Genomic DNA, 24,824 nt, shown 5'->3' with positions numbered 1-24,824 from the left:
TACCAAAGAAAAATATATGGAGTTTTACAGATCTGCACAAGTCTGACAGGCATCAGTTTGGTCCTCTTGAAACTGAATAAAATGTTCAGTTTTAAGTAGAAAGAATTTTGGAAGTCATTAGGCATTTGATTATTTTTCAATTGTATATCAATACATTGTAATTAAGCCACTTTTACAAGTGATTCAATGCTGTTTCTATTAAAAACAATCATTGTCCTATTTAAATCTTTCAAAACTTGCTATTTATATATTGTTTATACTTGGAAATGCAAACTTTGGCCTGTTTCAATTAATATTGACATTTTTCAAATTATATATTCATTTTCAATTCTGAGAAAATATGTCAAATGGACTCAAGGCAATGTGAAGCATTCAACTGGTTTCTGAAGCAGGTTTAGGAAACCTCTCTCTCCAAATTGCTGCATTGTATATGGATATAACAATGCCCAATCTTCACTTTAAAAAGTCATATGTTGTATACCATATTCAGCTAAAAACTATGAATTACACTCCCTCTCTGACACTCATTATGGAAATTCAGAGCTAATAGGGACATCTTTGATCAACTAATCCAATAATTTTATTTTTACAGATGAAGAATCTAAAAAACAGGAGGCTAAGTTAGAGTCACACAGATGATTAAACTATGAACATCAACTAGAAGGCAGGTTTTTGTTTGTTTTTCATCTCTGTTATTTTCCATATACTAGACTGCTTCACATTTTGTAACAAAGCAACTAATTTTCTCTTATACATAGTAGGAATACATAGAACATGCCACTCCAAAACAGCATAGTATACATTTTGACAATTTAACTGTCCAATTGAAAAGCAGAGATTAGCAGAATCAATAAAATAATGATTCAACTACATGTTGTCTACAAGAGACTCACTGTAGTGTACACGGATTTCTCAAGTGCCAATAGCTTTCTCAAGTGTTCATATACTCCAGTATAGACTACACATTAGGCAACAAAACAAGTCTCAACAAATTTTAAAACATTGAAATCAAATGATATTTTTCAACCATAACAGAATGAAACTAGAAATCAATAACTAAAGGAAAACTAGAAAATTCACAAATATGTAAAAATTAAACAACATACTCTTAAATAACCAATGAATCAAAGGAGAAACATCAAGGGAAATTACAAAATACTTTGAAGTGAATGAAAATGAAAAAACAAAAGCAAAACTTTGCTTAAAATACATAGTTGTTAAAGCCTACAATAAAAATAAAGATCTTCAATTGAGAACATGTATTTTTTTTTTTTTACATTAAGGAAGTAGAACAAAAAAGCACAAACTAAACCCAAAGCCATCAGAAGGAAGGAAATAATAAAGATCACAGTTAAGATAAACAAAATAGAAAAACAATAGAGAAAAATCAATGAAACCAAAACTTGGTTCTTCAGAAAGATCAATAAAATTGGCAAACATTTAGGTAGATTAAGAGAAAATAGAGAAGAATCAAATAACTAAATTCAGAGGTTGAAGTGGGGATATTGCTAATAATTTTACAGAAATAAAAAAAGGATTGAAAATATTATGAACAATATTATCACAACTAATTAGGTAAACTAGATGAAGTGGACAAAATCCTAAAGGCACACAAACTACGAAAACTGACTTGAGAAAAAATAGAAAATCTGAACAGGCATATAAAAAGTAAAGATATTGAATGAGTACCCATGAACTTCCCAATAAAGAGAAGCCAAAGACCAGATGGCTTCAATGACCAATTCTGCCAATTATTTAAATAATTAACACCAATCCTTAAACTCTTACAAAAAAATGGAAGCAGAGGGAAAACTCATTAATTCATTCTATGAAGCCAGCATTACTCTGATACCAAAGCCAGACAAAGGGACCCCAAGAAAAGAAAACTGTAAACAATATCTGTTTATAAATATAGGTGCATATACCCAGTAATGGGTTGGCTGGGTCAAATGGTATTTCTAGTTCTAGATCCCTGAGGAATCGCCACACTGCCTTCCACAATCGTTGAACTAGTTTACAGTCCCACCAACAGTGTAAAAGTGTTCCTATTTCTCCACATCGTCTCCAGCACCTGTTGTTTCCTGACTTTTTAATGATTGCCATTCTAACTGGTGTGAGATGGTATCTCATTACTGGGTATATACCCAAAGGATTATAAATCATGCTGCTATAAAGACACATGTATGTTTACTGCGGCACTATTCACAATAGCAAAGACTTGGAACCAACCCAAATGTCCAAGAATGATAGACTGGATTAAGAAAATGTGGCACATATACACCATGGAATACTATGCAGCCATAAAAAATGATGAGTTCATGTCCTTTGTAGGGACATGGGTGAAGCTGGAAACCATCATTCTCAGCAAACTATTGCAAGGACAGAAAACCAAACACCGCATGTTCTCACTCATAGGTGGAAATTGAACAATAGGAACACTTGGACACAAGAAGGGGAACATCACACACCAGGGCCTGTCGTGGGGTGGGGGGAGGGGGGAGGGATAGCATTAGGAGATATACCTAATGTAAATGACGAGTTAATGGGTGCAGCACACCAACATGAAACATGTATACGTATGTAACAAACCTGCATGTTGTGCACATGTACCCTAGAACTTAAAGTATAATTAAAAAAAAATATATATATATAAAAATATAGGTGCAAAAAATCCTCATAACATACTATCAAACTGAATCCAACAGCATCTTAAAAGATTTATACGCCATGACCAATGGGATTTATCATAAGAAAGCAAGAGTTTAATCAATGTAATACATTATATTAATCAAATTAAGGGGAAAACATGCTCAGTTCAATAGATGTGAAAGCATTTGACAAAATTCAACACCCTTTCACTATAAAAACACTTAACAACTTAAACAAAAAATAGGAGGGAATTTCCTCAAATTGATGAAAGCTGTTAATGAATAACTCACAGCTGACATTATACTCAATGACGAAAGTCTGTACATTTCCTCCCTAAGATCAGGAACAAGACTAGGATACCCACTTATGCCACTCCTATTCAACATTGAACTGAAAGTCCAGTTTCATTTCCTGTCCCATACATAGATGTTTATAGATTAATGTGGGATTTGATCACTGTCTTATGTTGTAATACCACTCTCATAGCTATGATATACTGCTTTGGATCTGTTTTTGTATGCCCAGCTTGGGGCTGAAGCTTTTATTTGTTTCTATGTGTAGAATTAAAAAGTTTCCTCCAGTTCTCAATTCTATGGGATTTTTCATACACTATTCAGTTCCCAGAGGCTAGAGAAATTTGAATTTTTTCTTATAGTTGTATCTGCTCACACTGCTCTGTGGTTCCACATAACTCAGGTCACACTCAAGGAAAAATGATGACAGAAAAGAGAAAGAAAAAAACAATGTGGATATTCCCCATAGTCTTTCAACTACAGGATTGCCTTTTTTCTTATATTTTTGTCTAAAGAGAGGGGTTTTCTCTCAGGTTTTAAGTGCCATTACTATACCTCCACCTCACCTCCACTACAGTACAGATTCCCAATTGGGACAACTCCCAGGGCAGGCCTGAGGAGACAAAAGAAAAGAAAAAAAATTAAAAAGAGAACAGGGCTCTCCTATCTATACTCTCCAACTTCCAGGGTCCTTTTTTCTGGTTCCTATGGCCAGAATTAAATGGTTCTTGGAGATCTGACTGCAGGTATCTGCTGCAGTGGAGCAAAGGTCACATTTGTGGTAATGAAATCTGAGAAACTCACCCCTGTGAGAGGTCATTCCTTATGTTTTGGCTCCTTTTCCTATTTTGTTACTGTTACTATTTCAGAGTTCCCAGATGATTGCTTTTTGTATTTTGTCCAGAATTTTCAGTTGTAATTAGTGAGAGAAACATGTCATAGTGGATTTACCCCTTCTTTGCTGTCACCCTTTGGTGCTATGACTTAGACTTTTAAGACATATATATTTGGACATATTAAAAAATTGTTTTTGCTATTGCAAATTCTATCTTTTCTAAATAATATACTTTTAGCTGTCAATTTCTAGCGTATAAAATGCATCTGATTCTTGTGTGTGGATCTAATATGTAGCTTATCTGCTTAATTCTATTATTAATTATAATAATTTATTTCTAGATTCCCTTCCTGAGACAATAACACTACCTCTTATGAAAGTTACATTAATGTTTTCTAATGCTTATAATGTTTTTTATTTTCTTATGTTAATTCACTGGGTAAGGCCTTCAGTTTGGGGATTTATATAAACAGACAGGAAACTTCCTGCTGAAATTCAAATTTTAAAATAAGTGTTTCAAAGGTTTAATCGAATTTGCTTTACTATTTGGAATATGCCATTTTCAGATTTGTAGTTTACTATTTTTTTCTATATTGTGGAGAATGGGTATTAAAATTTAAACTATCATGAATTGCATGATATGATCTTTGTTTTGTTATTTTCTGCTAATCTTTGAAAAATTATTTATTTTAATTGAAAAATTCATCAGTTTATATGTATGACAAATATATTTATTGTGTACATATTTATTGTGTATAGCATGGTATTTTGAAATATGTATACATTGTGGGATGGATAAATCAAACTAAGTAACCCATGCATTACCTAACATACTTATCATTTTTTGTAGTGAGAACACTTAAAATCTATTCCCTTGGCAATTTTCAGAAATACAATACATTGTTATTAACTATAGTGACCATCTTGTACAATAGGACTCTTAAGCTTTTTCCTCCTATCTAGCTGAAATTTTGTATTCTTTAACCAACATCTTCTCTCCTACAGCCCCAGACCCGGTCACCATCACTCTAATCTTTGCTTCTAAGAGTTCAACTTTCTTAGATTCCACATACAGACATTCCCTGGTTTACAACAGGCTGACTTACTGTTTTTTGACTTTAAGATGATGCTGCAAAAAGGATACACATTCAGTTAGAGTCCTATTGTACTTTGAGTATCCATACAATCATTCCTTGTTTCACTTTCAGTATAGTATTCAATAAATTACATGTGATATTCAATACTTTCTTATAAAATAGGCTTCGTTAGATGATTTTTCCCAAATGTAGGCTAATGTAACATTTAAGGTAGACTAGGCTAAACTATAATGTTTGGCAAGTTAGGTGTATTAAATGCTTTTTTGACTTACGATATTTTCAACTTAACACAGGGTTTATCAGGACATAATCCCACCTTAAGTTGAGGAGCATCAGTATAAGTGAGATCATGCAGTGTTTGTCTTACTGTGCCTGGCTTATTTTGCTTAGAATAATGTCTTACAAGTTCATTCAGTTGTATCAAATGACAGGATTTCTTTCCTTTTTAAGGCCGAATGGTATTTCATTGTGTATATATACAACACTCTCTCTATCCATTCATCTGTTGATGGATACTTAGGTTGATTCCGTATCTTGGCTATTGTGAATAGTGTTGTAACTAACAAGGGAGTGTTGCTATCTCTTCAACATACTGATTTTATTTCCTTTGGGCATATATCCAGATGAGGGATTGCTGGACTGTACGGTAGTTCTCTTACTGATTTTTTGAGGAACTTCTATACTTTTTCTATAGTTTCTCTACTAATTTACATTCTCACCAATAGTGTACAAGGCTTCCTTTTCCTCTGTATCCTCTCCAACACTTAGCTTTTGATTTTGTGATCGTAGCCATTCTAATGGGTGTGAGATGATATCTAATTGTGATTTTAATTTGCATTTCCCTGATGATTAGTGATTTGTGGCTTTTATAGTGTACTTGTTGATTATTTTTATTTATTCTTTTGAGAATTATCTACTGAGATTCTTTGCCCATTTTAAAATCAGTTTATTTATTTTCTTGCTATTGACTTGTATGAGTTCCTAAATATACTTTGGATATTAACCCCTTATAAGACATTTGCAAATATTCTCTGCAGGCTGTTGATTGTTGCATTTGCTGTGTAGAAGCTGTTTGGTTTTAGGTAATCTCATTTATTTTCTATTTTCTCTTATTTTAATCTCTTAATGTGAGAAATTATCTTAATAGACTTTCAATAGGTTTTCTACTTTGAAATCCCTTCTTCATTCTTAGGATAATTTTAATTTGGTGAATATTTATATATTTTTATGTATGTGTACACACATATATATAATATATATTATATATAATAAATATATCATGTAATTATATATTATATACATATAATAATGGATGTGATAGAATCTTTTGTATTCCTCATACGTGAGTCCTGGCTGTCCTCCACAGTGCCATTTTATAGGGGTTTCTTATCTTTTGTAACAGACAGTATAACATAAAAGAGTGTGGAAGCACCCATGTGGGAAGTTTTGATGGAGAAGACTTGGAAGAGGTACTTATTCTCACATTTCATTGGCTAAAACATAATCAATAACAGATACCTAAGGAAGTACCAGATGTGGAGACATTTTGGGCCCAAGAAGACAGAGAAACAGATCTTGGTGAGTATTTAACAGTCTCTTCCATAGTGATAATCTTGTTCTTTTAATTGACAATTTTAATCCATATGTATTTATTATGGTTATTGGTGTATTTGGCTTCATTTCTCTCCTGACATTTTGCATTTTATTTTTGTTATTTTTATGATTTTTTTCTTTTTTATTCTTGTGTTTATTTTCTCTCTTTACTTTGGAAATTATGTGCTCTTATTCTATTATTTTAGTTTATCATTTTATATTAATACTTTATATACCTAATTATATTAAACATTTTTACTCTTCTCCCAAACAATATTATGATCATACAATGTTTTAAATCTAGTTATCCCCATACTATAAGTGATCATTATCTAGAATCTTTATTTTATCTTATATTTTCACTATCAAATTCAACATAATCATCATTTACTCTGAGAAATACTTATAAAATATTTACCCACATTTTAAACATTTATTTGTTTATCTTTTTTGTTTGTTTCTCAGACCTTCCCCTTGGGGGCTGTATCTTATTTCCATACATATATATATGGAATGTACATTATATATAATGTATATTATTTATATATTATATGTATTATTTATATATTCTATTATATATTATATATATTCCACATATATATACTATATATAACATATATAATATATGTGTGTGTATATATGTGTCAAATATATATGTATATATGTATATATTTAGCAGAGACCAGGTCTTACTATGCTGTCCAGGCTGATGTCAGACACTGGAGCTCCAGTGATCCTCTGCCTTGGCCTCCCAACATACTAGGATTATAGGTGTGAGCCACCACTTCCAGCCAAACTTCACTTTTAAAAATTTCCTTCAGTGTCTAATTTACTGAAGTTCACCGTTTAATATTGTCTCTAATTTTTAACTGTTATGCATTAACTGTGTGTGTCCTTTTCTTCCTAAACAGAGCTGACTTTTCATTCTATATTTTATTCTTTATTATGTGAAAAGGGCAGAGGTAGGAAAGAAATGTAAATTACTATTATTTCAACATTTATTCCCAAAGTACTTTCATCCACATTTACATTTAATTTCCAAGTGTCTTGAGACAGTAAAGTACAGTAATGAACAGGACACAAGTTTTGCCCTCAGACAGACCTATTTTGAATATTGGCTCTACCACCTACCATTTGTGTTAATGGAAAAGTTTCTTGACTTCCCAAATTCACTTACCTTATGTTTAAAATACAGATAGTAGTAGCAAACTTAGAACATTAGTGATTGGTAAAAAAGATAATGTATTCAGAATGTGTGTTTCACAGTACTTGGCAGAAAATAGCTACCATTTATTGAGTGCTTATTATGATGATGCTGATATAAAAAGCCCTTCTGTATCATCAAAGATTTAATTCCCTGGAACATTAGTGATACTACTTTACCACATCTATAGTGTAATTAAATTTCCTGAGGCATATGTGTATGGGTCTCATTGTTTTATATGCTCGTGGTAGAAAATTTAGGGAAAGACAAGTCCATCTTGAACTCTAGCCGTACAATGGTGTATTCATTCTTACATTCGAGTATATGTAGTCTACAAAAGAGCTATACTTTAAGTTATGGATTTGCTGATAATGTTTGAATTCTGTTTAAAATAGTGACAAATGGCAATAATATTTTACTTGTATATAATGTAATCTCTTACTGCATTCTCTTTTTTGTTTTGCTTCTTTATTAAGATAAAATCAACAGTTAAAAGAAATTATATTAAGTGTATAGCTCAATGTTTCTACATTTGTATATTATGTAGATCAAAATATAGGACATTTTCAGCATATAAGACGATTTTTTCAGCCGGGCGTGGTGGCTCATGCCTGTAATCCCAGCACTTTGGGAGGCAGAAGCGGGCGGATCACGAGGTCAGGAGATCAAGACCATCTTGGCTAACACGGTGAAACTCCGTCTCCACTTAAAAAAAAAAAAAAAAATACAAAAAAATTAGCCGGGCGTAGTGGCGGGCGCCTGCAGTCCCAGCTACTCGGGTGGCTAAGGCAGGAGAATGGCGTGAATCCGGGAGGCGGAGCTTGGAGTGAGCCGAGATCGTGCCACTGCACTCCAGCCTGGGCGACAGAGCGAGACTCCATCTCGAAAAAAAAAAAAAAAAAAGGCTTTTTCATGCCTTCTCCCAGTCAATGCCCCTAAAGGTAACGATCCCTTTTTCCCCAGTGATAGATTAATCTTGCCTATTATTTATTTATTTATTTATTTGAGACAGAGTCTTGCTCTGTCACCCAGGCTGCAGTGCAGTGGTGCCATCTCGGCTCACTGCAATGTCCGCCTCCCGGTTCAAGTGATTCTCCTACCTCAGCCTTCTGAGTAACTGGGATTACAGGCGCCCTCCACCATGCCTGGCTAATTTGTTTGGTATTTTTAGTAGAGATGGGGTTTCACCATGTTGGCCAGACTGGTCTCGAACTCCTGACCTCAGATGATCCTCCCACCTCAGCCTCCCAAAGTGCTGGAATTACAGACGTGAACCACTGCATCTGGCCTAATCTTGCCTATTTTTGAATTTAACAGAAATGGAACGACACAATGTGTATTACTTTTGTCTGTAAGATTTATTTTTGTTGTGTTTATTGTTATGTTTACTCTTTTACATGGCTATGCAGTGTTCCACTGCATGAATATATAATTATTTTCTCTGCCTGATGGACATTTGGGTTGTTTCCAGTCTTGAGCCATTACATTTAGTATATTCATCACTCAATTCCAATCTGGCCAGACTTCTAAGTGAACAATACTTTCCACTCACAACATGCTTATTCTCCATTCGCCAATCACTGTCTATACCCCCTTCCCTTTTCATATGCTGGTTTATTTTCTAAGAATATCTCCCTTCTTTCTTCTGATTATTAAAATCTTAAGTGATGCCAAGTTCAACTCAGGTTGGGGCCAAATGTGAGGGATGAGCAGGGAAGGGACCGCACACTATGTACCATAAAATTGTTTCTAATGATAGCCATGTGCTTAGTCAACATCATCCTTATCATCACCTTTAACAACAGCAAGAAAATATTTATTACGATTTCTATATGTAGAATATGGAACACTATGGTAGATAATCAGGGGGAAAAAGGCATTTTCTCAAGAGCATTACAACGCACATGGAAAGACAGAAGCTTATATAAATTGTTATTGATCTTCCATATGCTGTAGACCTATGACAGATGGTAAGTGGTTTAGAAGTTAAAAATAAGGAATCATTCACAGAGGGGCTGGAGATAGGTCATTATGGAGGATTGAAGGAGCTGGGGCCTTATGGAAAACAAGAAAAAATAATTCAAGAAAGTGGAAATAACACAAATGAAGTCTTTGCTTTATAACATGTCCAGAAAATAATGAATCAACTAACAGAATGATGTAGGGAAGTAGTGAAACACAAGGTTGGAAAGAAAACTAGGAAATGAAGTTTTAACAGACTTGTAGGCCAAGTATTAGTAGTTAGTGTAAGCTTTATCATCAGGAAGTAAAGTGACATTAATGACTTTGCAGCAAGAGAGCACTTGGAACAAGGTAATATTTTCCAACAAGATAAAGATATAATTAATATGTAGAATGGGTTGGAGTGGTAAAACCAAAGTATAAAAGAAAAAAATGACAACAATAATCTGTATAAGAGACGTTGAAACTTTGGAACATGCTAGTGATATTGAAAATGAAAGAAAGAAGGACTTTACACTAAAAAAATCAATGAAGCTTAGTAAATAACTGATATAGAAGGGGGATTTTAAAAAATTGATCTCATGGGGTTAGAGAGTAGAATGATAGCAGAGGCTTGAAAGGATGTGGATGTGTTGAGAGGGGGGAATGAAGAAAAGCTGGCTAATGCTATCTAACTGAATGTTCTATCCACTCTTCATACAGTTAGATAACATACAGTTAGATAGAACATTAACCACCACACATTTAGATGGAAGGAATACATTCTAATGTTTGATAGTAGACTATAGTTCTACTATCATAGTATGTACCCATACTATGTATTAGAATACATTCTAATAGAATGTATTAGATAACATACAGTTAGATAGAACATTAACCACCATACATTTAGATAGAAGGAATACATTCTAATGTTTGATAGTAGACTATAGTTCTCCTATCATAGTATGTACCTATACTATGTATTAGAATACATTCAATAGAATGTATTCGAATACATTCTGATGTTTGATAGAAGGACTATAGTTAACAAAAATGTATTGTATATTTCAAAGTAACTAGAAGAGAGGACTTGAAGTTTTCCCTACACATAGAAATGATAAATGCTCGAGATGATGGATGCCCTAAATACCCTGACTTGATCATTACACATTCTATGCATGCAACAAAATATCACATGTACCCTATACATATGGACAATATTTACCAATTATTTTCAATTAAAGAATCAAGTATGACTCCCAGGTATTACTGGAAGACTGGAAGCATAATGGTACAAAGGACTAACATTTGATCTCTTGGAAGAACTACCAATCTTGTAAAACATAATAATGTTGTTGGTTTTAGATGTATTGAATTTCACATAACATAGGGAGTCCAGGAAATCATGAGCAGCAGGTAATAAGAGAAGTGAGACTAATAATAAAGTGTAGAGTTAGAGTTGGAGTTGTGTGGATAATCTATAAGGATTTTAGAGCTGAACTTTGTGAGCGATCGAGGGCAACAACAGGGTGGGGTGAATGAGTAGGAGGAGCAAGAAGAGTAGAAAATCAGGAACTTAGGCTTTAGAAAGTAAGAGAGTGAAAGAAACAGAAAAGGTAAAACCATTTACTTACAGAAAAGGTAAAACCATTTACTTACAAAGAGTTAATGCTGCTGTGAAAAGTACATTAGTTATAATAGTACCTACTTTGTGTACTGGCAAATATGACTCATTTATTTTCATAAATTTTCATCCCACTTATAAAAGGGAGGCATTTCCCATACATGTTAACCGCCAAAGAACCTATGGCACTAAGAAATTTCTGACACGTTTGATCTTAAAGATGAAGTCTTCAGTTCTTCATACTTTAACAATTTTTGACTTCTAGCCTTGTTTCATACCCATACTGCATTCAGTTTTCTTTTTTTTCATAAAAAGGAGAAACATGAGCTGGAGCTGAAAAATGCGTTTTATATAATCCAATTGATTTTAAACTCTGCCATTTGATAGGTAGGGAGAATGCCCTAACAACACTGCTATGGAGTTCTCTAATTTGTTTTTTTCGGCTTCATGCTGCAAGCAATTTGTCACCTCAAATTCTAATAGAACTTTCACATATTGAAATGAGAGATGGAAACAGCCTTGTAGATCATCATGGTTACAGTAGGAAAGAGTTTTAGACAGGGTCTTATAAAATTTTAAATTGATCCTGCATTTGACCTTAGACAAAAATTCAAAAATGAACAACTAGGTACTGCACTCACATAAAAGGAAACATCTCATCAGCAAACAATAAATCTGTTCTTTAAATACCAGTTTTAACAGGTCCATGTAATGCTTGAAGCCAGCTATCAGTTAATTTTAAGGTTACTGTCAAATAACAAAAAGGAATTCAACATTTGCATATCAAAACATATATTGTTGTAAAACATGAAACTGATATTTTTATTTGTAACAATAAAGTAATTACACTTCTATATTGGTATAGCTATAGGAGACTTGGGGATTTTGTAAATATACAACTGAGTGATACGAATGTTCCATCGTTTTGTGTCTGCAATTAAATTTTCAGAAACTATTGCTGGCCAATCAGTATGTTATTGGCAATAATCTTTTTCATCCCAGAATAAATAAGAAATTGTGTTTGCATGGCACTCATGCTAGAGAATGAACACTGGGATTTAGATGATTATCACTCTTAACTGTGGATGATAAATAATCTACTGGATAAAAAATGATGTTGGAAGCGGACAGATCTGTGTTTTCAGGTACTGACTAGCAGGAATTTCAACCTGGCGACTGTATGATTCTCAGTATTCATGTCTGTAATACCATGAAATCTACCTGCAGGTTTGTTGTGAAGAAAAAAAGAGATAAAACATGCAAGTGATCTAGTATCTAGTAAGAGCAACAGTTGCTTTTATTGTTGAGGTTTAGTAATTCATCAGTTTTATATGACAGTGAGTACATACTATGATCTAAACTTGTGTCCTCACAAAATTCATTTGTTGAAGTTTAATCACCAGTGTGGTAGTATGAAGAGGGGTGCTTTGGCAGGTGATGAGGTCATAGGGCTGTGCCCTCATAAATGTGAGTAGTGGCCTTACATAAGAGGCCCAAGGAAGCTTGTTCACCTCTCCCGTGTGAGGACACATAGAAGGTGCCACCTATGAGGGAGAGGCCCTCAGCAGACACCGAATCTGCTGGCACCTAGATTTTGGACTTCCAAGTCTCCAGAACTATGAGAAATAAATTTCTGTTGTTTATAAATTACCAAGTCTAAGTTATAGCAGCCCTGACAGACTGAGATGGTACATACAATAATATACAATTATCAAATCTTTTATATATAGATATAGATACAGATATAGATATAGATTTTTTTTTTTTGAGACAAGTCTTGCTCTGTCACCCAGGCTGGGGTGCAGTGGCGCAATCTCACCTCACTGCAACCTCCACCTCCCAGGTTCAAGCATTTCTCCTGCCTCAAGCCTCGTGAGTAGCTGGGACGGCATGCCTGGCTAATTTTTTTATTTTTAGTAGAGACGGGGTTTTCACCATGTTGGTCAGGCTGGTCTCGAATTCCTGACCACAAGTGATCAGTGTGCCTCGGCCTCCCAAGGTGCTGGGATAACAGGCGTGATCCACTGTGCTCAGCCTATATACACATTTTATATACAGGTTTATATATACATTTAGATTGTAGGCATGTAAGCATCCTATATACATGGAAAAGTGTCTTCTAGAAGTGCTTATCAAAGGTTATCAATGATACTATAGATTTAGATAGAAGAAGGTTAATAGCAGGTCTGGGCCGGGCATGGTGCCTCACCCCTGTAATCCCAGCACTTTGGGAGGCCCAGGTGGGCGGATTATGAGGCCAAAAGATCGAGACCATCCTGGCCAACATAGTGAAACCCCATCTCTACTAAAAATATAAAAATTAGCTGGGTGTGGTGGCTCGCACCTGTAATCCCATCTACTGGGGAGGCTGAGGGAGGAGAATTGCTTGAACTCAGGAGGCAGAGGTTGCAGTGAGCCAAGATCACGCCACTGCACTCAGCCTGGGTGACAGAAAAAAAAAAGCAGATCTGGTCATGGGGTAATTCTGGGAAAGCTTACAAAAGCCATGAGGATAATGAAAATCAGATGCTGTATTAGTAAGCTCAGACCACCATAACAAAATACAACAGTCTTATAGTCTAGATTGCTAGGTCCCCACCTGGCCTTTCCTGGGCATGTATGGAGAGAGAGGAGAGGGGAGGAGAGGGGAGGGGAGGGGAGATAGTGCTCTGGTTTCTTTTCTCGTAAGGACACCAATCCTACCAGACTACAGTTCCACCCTTGTGTCCTCAATATCCTTAATTATCTTTTTATAAAGCCCTATTTCCAAGTACAATCACAGTGGGGTTGGGGGTTCAACATATCAGTGGGGTAATGGGGGGTGAGGATGGGAGGAATCATTCAGTTCACAGCAGATGTTAAATATTGAAGAAGAACAATGTGTTAAATATGTTTCAGGACAATGATGATGTTTGAGGAAAGCCATTGAGGGAAATTATGATGACAAGGCTTCAAATTGCCAAAGTCTCCTAAATTGCTGAACATTACTTGAAACAGCCTGAAGTATATGATGTAGACTAAATAAGATAGGGTAAGATAAAAGTTGAGGATGTTGGACTTAATAACTATTAAATTTGGGAAGTAAGATTGGGCATTGTAGTAGAGAAGAGTTCAGTAGAACTGAATGATATCTCAGAATTAATACTGACTGAATTCCTTATAATGAATGACATTATCCAGTGTCCTCATGTTGACTGAAAAAATAATACATGTGTTTGAAAAATGATGAGAGAGCCACACTCGAATACTGAAAGGATGTGATTGTTTTTCCAAGTGTCACTAAGGACCATATGCATTTTGATTTTAAGGTCAATTCCTGATTGCTACTCTAGAATTAATTATTTAGTATATTTGGAGGTGGGACAAAAATGTCCATTTTAACAAATTTTCTAGATGATTTTATGCACTTCACTGTTTTAGGAGAACTCAGGGTGAAAAACTGTAGGGATGAAAGGGAAGGTGAAAGATAACTCAAGTGAGGAGGTGCCTTTTAAGAAAGGGGATATAAAGGGATGTGAGAATCATGCAATTAGTGGAGATTTTAATAGAAAACCCCGATTATAATAGGGTGGTAAATATAGAGGATTTTTAAAAATGGGTCTTGATAAGGCAAATATTTATTTTTGGCTCTGGTACACCCAGAGACCATAACTGTTCTACTTATTCTGCACGTTAAATTAATTATCAAGACTTCTTGATTGTAACTCCAAATATCTATATTTACATTCCTATAATTCTTGTTTTAGTTGAAACTCTCAGTAATTCTTATCCAGACAACTACAATAGCTTCCTCACTGGTATACCTAACTATATTCTTTCCTTCCCTTCATTTATCCAGTAGTTTGTTGTACAAGGAAAGCACAGATTTATTGAAATGAAAGCACGCTCCATAGAGTGGGAGTGGCTCAAGGGAGTGGCTCAAGAGCACTGGTTACAGCATTTTCTGGGGTTTTAATACCCTCTAGGTGTTTCCCATTAGTTACTTGGTTATACCCTGTGTAAATAAAGGAGTGGTCTGAAACCAGGAGGTGACCAATCATAGGCTGAAGTGAAGTTACAAAGTTAAACGTAGATACTTGGCCAGCAACTAGTCTGATTGGTTTCAGGAGGGACCCAATCAGAGGTGCTTTCCATGTTTCATCTGCAACCACAGTGCAAAGGGAGTAGCCTCTGATCCTTTTGTTAGTTGGGTGTGGAGAGGTGGGGTTTTCCTCTTGATTCAGTTCTAGGAAGTCAGCATGAATAGGCCTTAGATTCCCTGCCTCCAGATCCTATTCTCCTGCCTCAATATTGGTGGTTATGGGTTGAACAAAAGATGCAATCCCCATTACTTGTGAACGTGGCCATATTTGAAAATAGGGTATTTGCAGATGCAATCGAGTTAAAATGAGGTAATAATGGATTGAGGTAGGCCCTACTCCAATGTGACTGGTATCCTTACAAGAAGAGGGAAATTTGGACACAGAGCCAGAGACATACAGGGAGAATTCCATGTGATGGCAGAGGTAGAGTTTGTAGTTATGTTTGCACAAGTCAAGGAACTTCAAGGGTTGCTGGCAACCACAAGAAGCTAGGGGAGAGGCATTTGCCCTCTGAACCTCCAAGAAGGAACCAACCCTGACAACACCTTGATTTCAGAGTTCTGGCCGCCTGAATTGTGAGATGATAAATATCTGCTATTTTAAGCCACTGCATTTGGGGTATTTTGTTACAACAACACTAGAAAACTAATATAGTAGTCTTTCTAAAACTCATTTCTTTTCTCAGAATTATCCAAGAGGCTCCTACAGTCTGTAATATAAATATGAACTCTTTAGAAAGATATTCTAGTTCCTTCAGTTTTTGTGTCCTACCTATCAGTCCCCTCTCTTCTCTCTTGTTTATATCAAACCATTTGAAATTCTGTGATTTTGACCCATGCTCTCACCCTGCCATTTCTTTGCACATGGTGATCCCTCTATCAGACATGTGAGCTCCATTTCTGAAATGCAACCACCTGGAAACACTCACTTTGAAGTATTAATCCAAATGACATTGGATTAAAGTTTTCCTTGACCTCCTCCAACCCCAGCACAGTCCCAAGTACTCTCTCTTCTTTCCCTTTTACTCCAAGGTATACACCTCTTCATTTTAGCACTTATTAGATTATGATGTAATGGTCTGAAAAATGTGTTTATTTTCCCCACTAGATAATAAAATCCTCGAAGCAAAGAACTTCGTCTTTACATTCAAGTGATCAATGATTCAGGTCATGCCTGAAACGTAGTAGGCACTCAATAACCAAGTGGTAAATTGTAATCAAATGAATGAATGAATGAATGAATATATGACAGATTTTTAAAAAGATTTTGTCATTACCACCACAGAGGAGAAACTAGATTTCTGCTAATGGGTATCAGTGTCTTTAACACAGATGGTAAAAATAACATTGCATTTGATCTTTTAATGTGTCTTTTATTTTGCTTTTTTTTTTTTTTAAACAGATTACACAGTCACCATCACCTACATGGTGCTTACAGGTAGTAAATAAGAACTTCTGCCATGATAGCTCAGCCAACTGTACTCTCTCTCCAACCCTTCCTAAAACATTGTAATTCTAATGCACACATATATTTCTGGTAGCTGTCCTTAGAATTCCAAAAAGTGCAAATATTGATGAACTAAGACACAAAGTTCTGTGATTCTCTGCACCTTAGTTTGCCCTCGGTTGTTTTATTGAAATAAGCTATGCGACATCACTCTGATTCATAGTGCACTCAAAATTAGCTTAAAATTATTAAGTGTGGCAATTTTGCCACCTGATTTGGAGCTAAATAATTTTTTTTTAGTACAGGGTCCTCGAATGTTTTTTAAAAGCACCATTGATAAAAGGGAAGTTAACAAAATCTGATCTTGGAAGTTTGCTTAATTTCCATTTTTATAAGGTGATAGATGATTGATAGATAGATCAGACACACATATAAATTTAACTCTTTACACAAAGATTGAATCAATGTTGTCAATAAGAGAAAAGGACTGAGATTCCATTTCAAAGTACACATGCCTTGTTAACTTCTTCGTGTCTTTGTTTTCTTTTCATCATTGGTTCTCCTACAGTGGTTCTTGGAGAAAGGGGAAAAGCCTGTGCTCTTAGAAAGGGCTAATCAAATAGATACGCCACAGCCTAACAGATGGGTAAGTGTGCTGGAGGATGAACCTCACGTGGATTCAGAGCTATGATTACACCCCCCTCCTGGTTTCACCCCCGATGACTCCCACATTGTGCACCTGTAGATCGTCAGCCCAGTTCTTTAAGCTGCACCACCAGAGACACCCTTACTGACAGAATAGCCTCTTCCCTCTGTGCAAGATTTCTCTCTGCACATTTTATCTCCCACCTCCCTCATTTGATTTCGGTTGTGCTTGTTGTTATAATTATTTTACAAGTGTGTGTACAAACAGTGTGCTACCTCTTTAAAATTTTCTAAATACCTTGGGAACTCAAGCTTTCGGAGGAGACTTCTCCAGCCACCTGTGTCTGCAAAACTGTGTGTGAAAGCTTGAAGACTGTCAGGAGTGGAAGGGTGATGTGTCCTGGCTCCCTGCCGTTCTAGAATGATAAGACATTGCAATAGCAGCAAACTTGGAAATCGTGTCTGACTTGAATACTTTACTGATGCAGAAACTGGAGTGTGGAGAAGATTAGTGATCTCAAGTTCACCAGGTTAGTAATATCCTCCTCTTGAGAACCTCTTGGAAAGGGATTGTGACTTTTAAATAGAGTTGAATAATCTTAAGGAAGGTTTCACCTACCACCCGTTCTCCTTCTTACACTTTTCCCCAAAGCTAGTTTCGTTCTTTTTGGCTTTGAAAATATGTTGTGTATATTATAGTTCTGTTTCTATTTTGAGTTGTAACTGATGTTTATAAATATATTTCTCCTAACTGTAGGCCTCTTGAGGGCAGGAACTCTATCTTATTCACTTCTGAATCTTTAGTGCCTATGATAAATACCTGCTAAATATTTGTGAAATAAATTATTAAACAAACTAATATCTAAGGGAAGAAATTAAAGATTCAATGGATGAAAGAGGGAAGGAAGAGCAATAACTGGTCATGCTAACCCTCTTATTAGAGTATTGACATGATAAGAATTAATTTCATGCCCTGTGGAGGGTTTCTGGCTCTACCTACAGCTAAGGGATATTGGCAAGCTACTTTTTTAACCTGGTCAAAAATCCTTTACATCAAGATAGATATCAAAGAAAATCTATTTCTATTTTTAGCTCACTGATTCTATCACATTTTTATCTAAGCCATGAATAAAGATGAAAAAATCTGTTACTTACCTAAGGATAATTTCAAAGTAAATTTGAGTACATGATAGTGGATTGTTTTGAATAATTTCATCAGGTATTTCTGTTGTCACCTAGACTTTTTTTTTTTTTTTTTTTTTTTTGAGATGGGGCGATCTTGGGTCATTGCAACCTCCGCCTCCTGAGTTCAAGTGATTCCCCTGCCTCAGCCTCCGGAGTAGCTGGGATTACAGGCATGCACCACCACGCCTGGCTAACTTTTGTGTTCTTAGTAGCACCACCACGCCTGGCTAACTTTTGTGTGCTTAGTAGAGACAGGGTTTCACCATTTTGGCCAGGCTGGTTTCAACTCCTGACCTCAGGTGATCCACCCACCTCCTCAGCCTCCCAAAGTGCTAGGATTACAGGTGTGAGCCACTGTGCCTGACCTGTCACCTAGACTTAACAAAAAAAGATATATATATATATATTTGTTGTTAGCATTAAATTCTTTTCTAAATTAAAATAATAAAATATATGTTTTCAAATGTCTAAGCTCATGGTAAAATCTACTTTACATCTTTATCAATAGTGAATATATATATATATATACACATATATATATATATTCATGTACTAATTCATTATTATGTGAACCGGTATTTTTGGGGGGATCTGCTTTGTGCAGGTACTCTGCTAGTTTCTCCAAGACAAAAAATGAAAATAAAAATCACAAAACTCATTCTTTATACTCAAAGCACATAATTTTATTATATTCAGTAAAAGCTGGAAAAGTCCAAATTTCCATATCTACCTCATATGTTATTTATTAAATTATATACCTATCACATTATATATGTATAAACACACATTTGGTGAATATACTCCAAGTAATTATGACATTATTCTGATAAGTCAAGATTTTATTGATGAATAAATTTTTTAAAAAAATTTAAATGCAAATGAGAGACACAACTCATGCTACTAATTGCACATAACTTACAAACTAATTTCAGTATTTAAGAAAATTTTATGTCAGTTGTGCTGTAGTTTAGAAAAAAAGGCTGAAAAGTAGTGGCAGTCTCAAGCTCACAGTAACTGCTGTGGACGTGAGTAAAGGAACATGAGTTTCTTTAGTGTGCACTCTGTGTGAGGCAGCACCCACAGTGTTTACCTGAAAACATTCTATTAGAGATCAGCGATGTGGAGCAGTCACAGCACAATAACACCTTTTTTTTTAGAAGTACAAGATGTACTGTGGGCAGTACTTGAAGAAAATTTAAAGCCTAAAAATGGTTTATTGGTGGTAAGAATAGCAGCTAACAAGTATGGAGTGTGGTGTGTGTCTGGCACAATGGACTATACTTCATCTATTTCTGTATCAGCACAGTATGTTATATATGGTCCTCAAATGTCTTGGAATCCAACATGGCTTTATAATTTTCAACTTTGTCACAGTTTGCAACAACAGCAATTGAAAATACCTCTGGTTTGAATAGAACAGTGGTTGCCAGTGTCTGAGGAGAGGGGAAAATGGGATGTTGTTCAATTGGGACAGTTTCAGCTATACAAGATGAGGTCTACTGAACAACACAGTACCTTGTATTTAACAATATCGTATTTTGCACTTACACATTGTTCAAAATGTAGAGCTCTTGTTAGGTGATCTTACCACACAAACACACAAAAGGGACATGAGTAAACTTCTGGAGATGTTGGATATGTCTATGACCTTAATTATGGTTATGGACTCTTGGGTGTATACATATGTCCAAACCCGTGAAACTGTATACATTAAATATGTGCAGAGTTTTTACTCAATTCTACTCAATAAGGCTGTCAAAAAAGAAAATATATCTGGTTTTCTTTCTTATGAGAGATAAAAATCACTTAAAGATGTAAACTTTGGGGCAAGCATGTGAATCAACAACTCTGCCTAACACTAAAGTGACATTGGAACTCACGCTGCAGCTTTTTTATCCAATGCAAAATTAGAGAGAAAGATATTTGCAAAGCTACAGTCTACTGTTCATCACCAGGAACAGGTGTTCAGCGTCAATGTAAATTAGTGCAGTGCTGGATGTACAGAAGCAACACATTAGGGATGCAGTGGGCTGCGTTTATGATGCTTCAAGTCCAAAGATGAACCAAGAGACTGAACTTTGGCCAAATCATCTCTTTCTTCTCTCCTGATATATAAGCCTGTCTGCCACTCTTGTTCTGGATGCTTTTCATCTTGTAATTAAAGGTGGGTAAAGCATTTCCCGTGCAGTATGACTGGCAAGTCTAAAGACGCACATTGCCTAATTTCTTAGTTGTTGTCTCAATAGGTACTTAAGAAAAATCCTGAGAGTGACAGTTCACTAGAGCAAGAGTGGTTTGCAAAGAGTTCCAAAAGTAAACATAAATGTTTAGTTCAGCATATTATTGATAGAATTCATACCCTGAATTAAGAAACACATATTTATATAAATTTTCCATCTCTCTCCTTCCTGTTGAAATATTTTATGTTCTAGCAACAGGTAATTGTGCAAGTGTTTTTATTTATTTGTTTGTTTGCTTATTTATTTATTTATATTTGAGACAGAGTTTCACTCTGTCACCCAGGCTGGAGTGCACTGGCACGATCTCAGCTCACTGCAGCCTCTGCCTCCTGGGTTCAAGTGATTCTCATGCCTCAGCCTCCTGAGTAGCTGGGATTACAGGCATGTGCCTGCATGCCCAGCTAATTTTTATATTTTTAGTCGGGACGGGATTTCACCAAGTTGGCCAGGCTGGTCTCAAACTCCTGACCTTAAGTGTTCCATCTGCCTCAGCCTCCCAAAGTGCTGGTAATAACAGGTATGAGCCCTCGTGCCCGGCCCCATTTGTACATGTATTTATACTTAATATTGAGTGTACATTTTTTATGTTATTATTTGCTATTTATATATCACATAACCTTGAAGTATTAAGATCTTTTTTATCAGGTAGATAAGAAGAATATAAAACAGCAGGAATAAATATGTGATCTCTGGCTTTTTAACTTCTTTATAGAACTTATAATTATTTCTAAATGCTATTTGTTTAATTCTTTCTAAAAATGAACATGGCTGAAAGATTAGCCAAAAGATTACATTTACTACACAAAATGATATTAGATAATATAACAATAATTGACAAGTCCACTGTTCCATATTTCCAGTACTTCTGGTAGACCAAGTTTCGTCAAAGCAGAAAGTTCGTTTCATTCTCTACACTTTTGATCATATGAATAACACAGTAGCTAGCAGATAGTATGGCTCTATTTATCTATCTGTCCATTTTTGTTAAACCCTGGAATCTATTGGGAAGTTTATATCCATGTTTAGTAATTACCAATGAAGCCACTGGATCTAGCAGCTTTGTGTTCTTTTCTCCTGATTTAGTATGAATTTTTCCTCATGAAGCATTAGTTTTTAATTTACTTATGACTCTGATTTTCTGCAGATTTAAGTAGGCAGGGAAAGCACAGTGAAGTAATGTCTTTATGCATATTTAAACACATACATTGAATTAAATACATGTAGATGACAATGAAAAGGAGAGATTGCAAACCTTTTCCTAAACAAGGTTCTACGCTTGTCCTTAGGTCAGACCAATCAAGCTGGCACAATAAGAGGTGGGATTTTTGTCTACTCTTCATCTATTCCATGGAATCACCATTACTACTTCATTAGTTGCAGATGTGTTTCTAATACTGGGCTTGTACTTAAATATCTGTTTTAAATATATACAAGAAATTTTTGAAAACTACATGCAAAGGAGTGAGAGAAAGAAGATGTCAATGGCTTGCCAAATACTGATGCTCAACAGAGAAATGGAAACTATCAATAAAAAATCAAAAAGAAATATTATTCAAAAGAACAATCAAAATGAAAAATTCACTAGACGTGTCTGACAGCAGATTTCAGATTGCAGAAAAATTAATTGGTTAATTTGAAGATAAGTAATAGCAATTATGCAACTTGAAGAATATACAGGAAACAAAATTAAAGTTAGCTGAGCTTCAGAGACTTGTGGTACAATGCCAAGCATACCAATTGATGTGTAATCATGATCCCAAAAGTACATAAGGGAGACAAAGGGAGAATAAAATGGAATAAATAATGATCAAAGCTTTCCTCAAATTGATTAAAAAAATGTTAATCTGGAGATCTAGGAGCTAGACAAACTTTAATAAACACAAAAGATGTGCACCTAGGTACATCATAACCAAACCCATGAAAGCCAAAGACAAACAGATAATCTTGAAAGCAACAAGAGAAATTTGACTCATGATGTAGAGGAGTACATTAAATTTTGTTAAATTTTATTGTGTATGTTTAATGAATTTATAAAGTTATGATGACTTTTCATTTGAAAAAATGGATGGCAGAAGGCAATGGAATGACATTCTCAAAGGCCGAAAGCAAAAATAGTTAACCCCAAACTTTATATCCAACGAAACTATCCAATACTGATAAAATTAATTTATTCACTTAATCTTATTGAGCCAGTTATTGCTATGGACATCATATATAGAACCGTGCTTCCCGTTTCCCCCAAAATGTTCCATTTTCTTGAGATTTATATTCTTTTGAGGATGCAATCAAGCAAGCAAAAGTATGACAGGTACTGAAAATTGTTATGAATCTGTTTAAAAAGCATTCTGGTAGACTTTAGCTGCTTTTTCCACCAAAAAAAAATAATAATAAAGGTAATTGTGGGATGATAGATATGTTCATTTGCTTCACTGTATTGATCCTTTTACTTTCTCTTATGTATACCATAATGCCATGTTTGATACCTTAAGAGCATATATTAAAATTTATTTTTAAAGAAATGAATTTCAGGAAGGGGAACAACAAAAGGGTACCAATAGGCTGGCATGGCTAAAGCTCAGTGAGGATGAGGGAAAATGGAAGGGAAGGGGACTGAAGAATTGGTTAAAAAAATCACCCTGGGGCCTTGCATGTTCTGGAGGGACTCTGGTTTCTACAGTGATTGCATTGAGAGCAGAGGAGTGACACGGTCTCGTTTCAACATGTACCTTTCTTAAAATCATCAGTTAATCATAGTATGGTACATGCAGGCTACCATTTGCCTGTAATATTAAAAAACAAAATAATGTATAAATACATAACATATAAGATAATGGTAGAAAAAATGTAAATCAACTTCATATTAGTGTTTACTACTTAGAATGAAGGTAAGAAAGGAGAATGGTGAAAGATATATGAAGAAGGCTTCAAATATATTTGTAATATTTTAATATCTTAAAATCAGATAAAAAGTGACAAATTATTGACATTAATTATTGAATAATGGTGGTCTCCATTTTCTCTGTTTGAAGTGTTTCATACACAGAATTATTTACGAAATAAGTCAGGGAATATATGCCTAAGCAAAAGTTTCTTACAGGAGCCTGGATATGGTTTGGATTCGTGTCCCCACACAAACCTCAGGTGGTAATCTCCAATGTTGGAGGTAGGACCTGGTGAGAGATGTTTGGATCATGGAGACGTATCCTTCATGGATGGTTTGGCACCATCTCCTCAGTCCTGTTCTTATGATAGTGAGCGAGTGAGTTATCACAAGATCTGGTTGTTTAAAAGTGTGTAGCACCGTCCCCTGCCTCTTCCTCCTGCTCCAGCCACATAAGATGTGCCTGCTTTCCTTTCACCTTCCACCATGATTATAAGCTGCTATGCTTCCTGAACAGCCTGCAGAAACGTGAGCCAAGTAAACCTCTTTTCTATATAAATTACCCAGTCTCAGGTATTTCTCTACAGCAATGTGAGAGAACAAATGAATACAGCCCTCAAAAGTTATCGGAATTATTCAACTGCAATACTTTATGATTTTTTTTGGCTCTTTTATTGACAATCCAGTTAAAGAGCAGAAGCAATCAAAGTTAGAAAATAGCACCTACAAAAGTCAGGTTGTGTAATAGATTTGTTACGTTCATCTGCCTATTATCTCATAGGCACTTATTAGGTTGAAATTACCATTTTTAGTTTATCAAAATGATAAAATGTTTGCAATCCACACTGTCTGACTTAGCAGAAGGATTGCTGTGGTTGAGTGTTTCCTCCTTCCTGAGAGTTGGTTTCCTCTTCATTTGAAAGCACATTGTTCCTTATCAAACAAATGTGGGGGGAAGTCCTATTAAACTTAAAATTGACTCTAACAAGCTGAAATTGATATTATGGACAACATGAAAATCCAAGCTTATTCTAGTATTATCAAATCTCTTTATAGATGAAATGCACTAGATTTACAGTTTGCCTTTCAAATCCCTTTTTCTTAAT

The sequence above is a fragment of the Pongo pygmaeus genome, chromosome 17, assembly GCF_028885625.2.
Source record: "Pongo pygmaeus isolate AG05252 chromosome 17, NHGRI_mPonPyg2-v2.0_pri, whole genome shotgun sequence".
NCBI classification, from domain to species: domain Eukaryota; kingdom Metazoa; phylum Chordata; class Mammalia; order Primates; family Hominidae; genus Pongo; species Pongo pygmaeus.
This window is presented reverse-complemented; position numbering follows the sequence as displayed.